This window comes from Macrotis lagotis, chromosome 1, assembly GCF_037893015.1.
Source record: "Macrotis lagotis isolate mMagLag1 chromosome 1, bilby.v1.9.chrom.fasta, whole genome shotgun sequence".
Classification (NCBI taxonomy): Eukaryota; Metazoa; Chordata; class Mammalia; order Peramelemorphia; family Peramelidae; genus Macrotis; species Macrotis lagotis.
Genome location: NC_133658.1, coordinates 503,965,257 through 503,972,954, shown reverse-complemented (window position 1 = coordinate 503,972,954; position 7,698 = coordinate 503,965,257).

The window sequence follows — 7,698 nt, the reverse complement described above, 5'->3', positions numbered from 1 at the left end:
CACAAATGTTTAAATAAGTACCAAGTTACTTTAATTAGAAATAGTTCTATTTTCAGTGGGTTCTGTGGTCTTTCAGCAAAAAGAAAAAAAGAAAAGTAAAATAAAAATTAAATTTTCTAATTCAGAATTCATAACTGAATTCCTATGTGAAATATAGGGGTGGGGAGGAACACTTACAGAGGACCAATTTAGACCTTGCTGTCAGCACTTAATCAGAAAGAAAGGTGAACAAGTTACTTTTTTAAAGAGACAAGCTCACCAGTACATGGAAAATGTTCTTTTTGTCAGATACGGGTAATAGTCCCAGCAGCACAAAGAGTTATACTCAGTTGTTGAAAATCAACTTGGCATGATTGGGTAAGATGGAGTATGTGCTAAAATGACTATGGAGCCTTTTACAGTGACAGTGCTTGTTATTATTGAGCAAAAAATGAAAAATAGCATTACCTAATACACTTTCCTGTAAGAAAAATGTTGTCATCTACTTAGTAGATAAATGGAGTAAGCATGGCCACTTAAAACATATAATAGAAGCAACATTAGTATGCATTCAAAGTTTGATGAGGTGTGATAGGCCTTTTCTAATAGATTTGTCCTGAGGTGCTAGAGAGAAAATGAAAAGCAACAGGGGTAGGGAAGGTTCAGAAGTAAATTTTTGCTCAACACAATGATAAACTTACTACAAATGGAGCTGTTCAAAGATAGAACAAATTGGTTGTGAATATAATAGGTCACCATGTCACTTTAGAAGTCTCCAAGCAAAAAATAGATGATTTCGTGTTAGATATAGTATGATGAAGATTCAGGATTCAATTCTATTCAGATAAGGCTTGAAGTAAATGAAACCTGGAACCTATTCTGAGATTCTGATTCAGGGATTCTGAAATTGAATTCAGTTTAACACTTATTAAGAAACTAATTTAGGTAAGGCATGGTGCTAGGTACAAGAATAAAAAAAAAGAAACAAAAATGAAATAGTTCTCATAGTTCTCCACCTCAAAGCCAGTGTTGTTTTTTTTATTGAAGAGGGAGGGAAGGAATAATTACTAAAAAATAAGAGATTAGCCCAAGTTTCGTGGAGATATGGAATTCAAGGGACACCTCGAAGGGAGCTTGGATGTAGAAGGAGTCATAAGAGAATCTCTATAAAAGCTCCAAGATGGAAAAGAACCTAAATCTGAGGAAAATACAGTTTGGTTAGACATTGAATAAGTAAGGAGGAGTAGTGTGAAATGTTTAAGAAGGAAGGTTAGAGCCAGAAGATTGTAGGCTTTAAATATCAGACAGAGGATTTTATGTTAGAAACAATGGAGAGAACTACGGATTTTGAAGGGAGTGACATAATCAGATCTCTGTCTCAGATGTATTATTGGTAGCTGTGTGGAATATTGATTTATAGATCAGGACAGAGGCTGTCAGGAGGTGATAGTGGTATGACCTAACATGATGAACAGATGTGAAAGATCACATAAAATGGCAGTTGGTAATTCAGAGAATAGAGCATCTGGCCTGGAATCAGGAAGATATAATTTCAAATCTGGCCTCAGACACTTACTAGTTATAAGACTCTGGATAAATCACTTAACCCCACTTGTCTCAGTTTCCTCATCTCTAAAATGAGGTTAATTCCAAGCAATGCCCAGAGATAAATGGGACCTCCAAGTAAGAGGAGTTCCTTCCAAGAAGGCTTGCATCATTTTGGCTATGCAAGGCAAATAGTTAAAATCAGGAAGTTACGTCTTCAGATTTTCCTAAATCTAGTCCAGCGATGCCTCTTCAGGTGCTCCAGTACTCCCCCTACTCCCATCTTAACCCCTGCCTGCATCAATCAATGATTTCCAGACAAAAGTCCTTTTCCAGTCATTTCAACCTCAGGGAAACCTCTATCCAATGGAACATGATTGGGTACATTTGGCAGAAAGCAAACAGGAAGAAGTTGTTTTAATCTTGACAGAGTAATACCTTACAAATGCATGGGAAAATGCCCTTTGTTAAATATATGTAATAGTTATCCAGAAGCAAAAAGATTCATCGTTAATCATTTAAAGTCAACATTATATGACTAGGAAAGATGGATCATCCAAGAGATAAACTATGTGCTAACTTGATGTGAGAGCTTTTGACAAAAACAATATTTGTTACTGATGAGCAAAAATTCAAAAATATTAATTAATATACAGGAACTTAACAGGACATTTAACCCCAAGCTCTGTGATGAGATTTATCCCAAAAGGTGGGATATCAGACTATCCTAACATTGGAGGGGTTTCGTTAGAGGCACACAAGAGTTAGACAGTTCAAAAGAGTCAATTGTTAAAATTTCAGCATGAACATTTACAACTCAAAAATCATCAAATGTTTACAAATCAAGGTTTGGTTTCTTTGTTGATTGTCTAGAATTAAGAAAGTGATGGAGACAATACTAATAAACCTAAAAATATATCATGAATTTTATAAAGCTGATTGTTAAACATTTACCAACATAACCCTCTTGACTATCACTCTTCATGAACCAGAAGATTGTGTTAGCATTTGTCAGCTGTACCAAATACTATAGACATGATTCTAATCTGGCACACTGGAGCAGTTAGAACTTGGGTAGGCAAGTTAATCATTGCTTTATTGAAGTAGCATATGGTTTTTAAGTAGTAATTATAAAGATAGAAATTGAACTCAGCTTCCTATGGTTTATCACTATGTCAAGATATGGTAAATTGTCTCCAAATGTGCTTACACAGAAATCAAGATTCCATTAGAGTCAGAGTCAATGAACATTTATTAAGCACCCCCTATGTTAAATGTTAAAAGGAAAAGTACAAGATAATGCCCATTCCCAAAAAAACTGGCAATCTAGTGAAGAAGCTGAAGGGAGGAGAAGAGATTACCAGATTGGGGCATGATAAAGTCATATAACCAGGATGGGCAAATGATCTAAGAAGGTGCAAATTTTTAAGCTGATTTCATTTTTTTCAGAATGATGAGTTTCTGCAAAAGACAAAGTCTAAGAAAGTAAGAAAAAATTATAAGAATTCCCAGAGTGTTTTCCTTAAATAGTGAAACTAGAAGAGTGCCAGAAACATATAAAGTGACCCTAATGTGGTCCTCTCCCTACTAGATGATTGCTCACCAAGAGGACCACACACAATCAAGGGAAAGTTCATTGTTAACTGAGTTATTTCTGTACCATCTCCTAACAAGGGATAAGAAAGAGAGAAGAATCAAGGATGACTCTAAAATTATGAAAAAAGGTGATTGGACGGGCAACAATTCCTTCATTAACAATCAGGACGTTTGGTTTGGAGGAAACAATAATGAATGAACTCTAGAGCCAAGTTCAGAAACTGAAGGGAAGGGTGGGGAGGAAGGAAGGAAGGAAGGAAGGAAGGAAGGAAGGAAGGAAGGAAGGAAGGAAGGAAGGAAGGAAGGAAGGAAGGAAGGAAGGAAGGAAGGAAGATGGACAATCCCTATTTTCAAGAGCCTAAATTCTATCAAATAAATATAGAAAAGCATGAAACAAACATTTTTGAAGACAATGGAGCAACAAAAATGTTAACTAATAAAGGAAAAATGAAAATGTATAACTAAAGACTAAATAATTCACATGAAATCATGAGTGACTCAAAGCACAAATCATAGAAATAATAAGTAATTATACTAAAAAGATAATAATGTACCAACACTTACCTAAAAATAAAGTTTTCCTTAAAGAACAGCCTATGTTCATAGAAACATTAAATAATTATTAGATAATTGATTATAGCAACAAAAGAGGAAAAATAGGCAACAAATAAATTGAGAATGAAATTAAAAAGTACATTTTTATCTCTATCTAAGGCACTGATAAAAAAAAATGTGAAATGGTACAGGACCAAAGAGAACACTGAGTTAATTCACTAGCATATCTGTCCATGACAGCAAGAATATCTAATGAATATTTTTTGGGTCCTGTCATTAACAAGTTCCAAAAATAATAAGAATAATAAGAATAACAGCTAGCTTTAAACTTCACAAAGCACTTTACATATATTGTCTCATTTTTATCTTCCTAGCAACCCTGTGAAGGTTGGATGTTATTGTCATCCCCATTTCATTCATAAGGAAGCTGAGGTTGAAGGAGGTCAACTTATTCAGGGTCACATAGTTTAAAAGTATCTGAAGTAGGACTTCAACTCAGAATAATCTAGCATTCTATCTATTACATCACCTAAGTATACATTGCACTATTAACTAGCTTTACAATTCTACATCTTGTTCACAGAGATAATGTTGTTGAGTCAGTTCAGTCATGGCTTACTCTTTTTGACCCCATTTGAGGTTTTCTTGGCAAAAATACTGGAGTGGATTGCCATCTCCTTCTAATGAGGCTTAAATGACTTGTTCAGGATCTCACAGTTAATAGTGTCTACAGTTAGACTTGAATTCAGGAAGATGATTTTTCCTAATTACAGGTTCTCTATCCAGTGAGTCACCTACCTGCCCTAAGCACATTATTATATCTCACTTCACTAAAATTCATTTTAACTACATTTACAGTCTTCCCTTAATTTAGTAGTCCAATAATTATCAAAAATATGATCTGCTCTTCATGAAGTGATCTTCATTTCTTTTCCTAGATATTTACAGACTATCTATGTAATCCCTTCTAGAATTTTACCACAGATCACAATCAAACATGTCAGGGCCTAGTTTATAGATTCTAGCCACTTTCCTTTTTTTCTTTTCTTTTTTTTGTTAAAGTCTAGGTATTTGTTCTTTTCCTAACCTGAGGTATTGTTCCTTATTTTTAAATTTTTTCAAAGATATCTGACAATGAATCAGCAATTATATCTTATGGTTTATTCAGTACCATGGATCATATGATCATATATTTTCTAATTGGAAAAAACCCTCATCCAGTTCAAACCCCTTCATTTTACAGATTAAGATTATGGGAGGGAAATGACTTAATCGAAGTAAAACAGATAAAAAGGATCTGAAATAGGATTTTAACTTGTCATCTGACTCCAGAGTCAATGTATATTCCACCTCACCATACTATTCTACTTGGATGGTTTCTTATTATCTCTTTCCTTAGCTTAAATGTTTAAATTCATGTCTGCTCTGTCCTTTTCCACTGCAAACATTATTTTCATGGACAGAGAAAACACAAGCAAAACAAGACATGAGTTGTTATGGTTGTTGTTGTTTGTCTTTCATTCTAGAAGAGGACCAGGACAACAAGAAAGTGATGCCATGGCATGCAAGTGAACTGAATTTAAGTGAGGAAGGGTTGTAGGAAGTCACCAGATTCACTTTCTCCTCTAGAGTCATCTGGTCTAGTGTTCAGATATAGAACAGGATAGGGCAGCTAGGTGGTGCGGCAGATGGAGCACAGGCCTTGGAGTCAGGAGAACAGGTATTTTAATCCGGTCTCAGATACTAGCTGTTTGACCTTGGATAAGTCACTTAACCCTAATTGCCTCCCATAAAGGGTCACCTATAGTTATCCTGATTCAAATCTGACCACTGGACCCAGGTTGGCTCTGGAGGAGAAAATGAAATTGGTGACTTTATATACCCACCCACCCTCCACTCAAATCCAATTCATGTGCTTGTCATGCATCATCTACCTGATGTTGTAGTCTTCAAGATGGAAGGACAAGCTTCATCATAGACCAGGATAAGCAGAGATGATTTCAGAAGCAGTGGAAGAGATTATGGGAGAGGTTTTTGAAGAAAGGTTTCTAATGGTCTTTTAATCTATAGAAAGCAGGCAACTTCATACACATTTGCTCACTCTGGAGAATTGATTTTATCTAAATAGTACATGTGCAGTCACACTATTGCTCTCTGAGAGTCAGGAAACAGGCAAACAGTTGTCTGTCATTCTTAGTACCCACAAATATTTTTTTAACAGGGCTACAGTTCCCTTTGGGATATAACTTACTGCCTAACCACTGTCTCATCACCTTCCTTAATGAATGAATCGTTTTCTTTTTAAACCTAGCTGGAGGGAATGGCAAATTCCTCATTGGTAGCCCAACTAGTCTGGATTCCCAGATAATGATTACTGACTCATTTGACTATAGAATGTTGATTAAATAGAAAATTGTAAAAATAAATCAAACACCAGTCAGAAATCTTTCTCTGGACAAATTATAGCACTTTAACCCAAATTCCCCTTTTCTTCCCCACTCCCTTTCCCACCCTTCTTTGTCTCCCCTCTCCTGCCCTCCCCTTCATTCTCTTCACCCTTCCTCTCCTCTCTTCCTCCTCCTCTTCTCCACTTCCTCCTTCCCTCCTCCTCCTCTTCCTCCTCATCCTCCTCCTCTTCCTCCTTCTCTTCCTCCTCCTCCTCCTCCTCCTTCTCCTCCCACTTCTTCTTCTTCTTCTTCTTCTTCTTCTTCTTCTTCTTCTTCTTCTTCTTCTTCTTCTGCTGCTGCTGCTGCTGCTGCTGCTTCTTCTGCTCCTCCTCCTCCTCCTCCTTCTCTTCATCTTCTTCTCCCTCTTCTTCTACTCCTTCCCTCTTTCTCCTTTCTTCTCCTCTTTCTCCTTCTCCTCCTTCTCTTTCTCTTTCTTTCTCTACACCTCTTTTGCCCATCACTCCATCACACCATCTCTCCATTTCTTCCTCTAATGGATATTCCCAGTTCCTCATCTTAGCACTGCATTAAAACAATTTAGCAAGGTGATTAGTTAACAAGTTTTTACATTTTTATGGCATGAGAAAATGAACTCAATGTATACCCCCCCAAAAGCAATTTGGATTAAGTGACTTGACTGGGGTCATATAGCAAGTAAGGGTCAAATGTCTGAGGGCAGATTTGAACTGAGGTTCCTTAAGTGATTCTGGTAGCAGTGCTCTATCCATTTGCTCCAAGAAAGTAAACTTTTAAAACACATGGATAAGCCTCCTAGCCCTCCAGAGAAACATCAGATTCAAAAATAATCTTTCTTGGAAAACAAAGGTAACAGAAGTGGGAAGGAGGAAAGAATGAAGAATCATTGGGCAGCTAGGTGGCACAGTGAATAGAGCACCAGCCCTGGAGTCAGGAGTACCTGAGTTCAAATCCAGCTTCAGACACTTAATAATTTCCCTAGCCATGTGGCCTTGGGCAAGCCACTGAACCCCATTGCCTTGCAAAAAACCTAAAAAGAAGAATGTAGAATCCCCATCTTCTTTCTGTCTGTAGTCTGAATGGATTCCAGCAGAGTCTGATCCTCCTCAATGAGACTTCATGGGGTAGCATACTCCATGTGACAGCAGCAACTCTCATACTTTCACTACTTCTACCTCTTCTTAAGTTCCTGTGCTTTTCCCTTTTTTGTTTTAGTTCCAAAGATTAGGAAGGATGAATTTATCTATCAAAACAGTCTTTTCCAAACCAGTCTTAAAGTGGGGATCATCTCTTGTGTTCTGATCTTCTTGGCAATGCCTGCTGTGAGCATAGCCAAGACAAAGCTGCACATGTATGACTCACAAGTCAATTTTTCAGTCGTTAAGTGTGTAAATGACATCTATCAACATGTACTTGACTGAAGCACTAAAGGATTTACCATTAAACATGACTAGTTTTATCATTTGCTGTTCCAAGTAGTGAAATTGTTGTCCAAACCTCCAAAAATGGAAAATTATGTTACAATGGTTCCCTGATCTGGACCTTGTCAGCAGCAGCTCAAGTTTCTTTCTTTAATCCTGCTTGTCTTCATCCATCACTC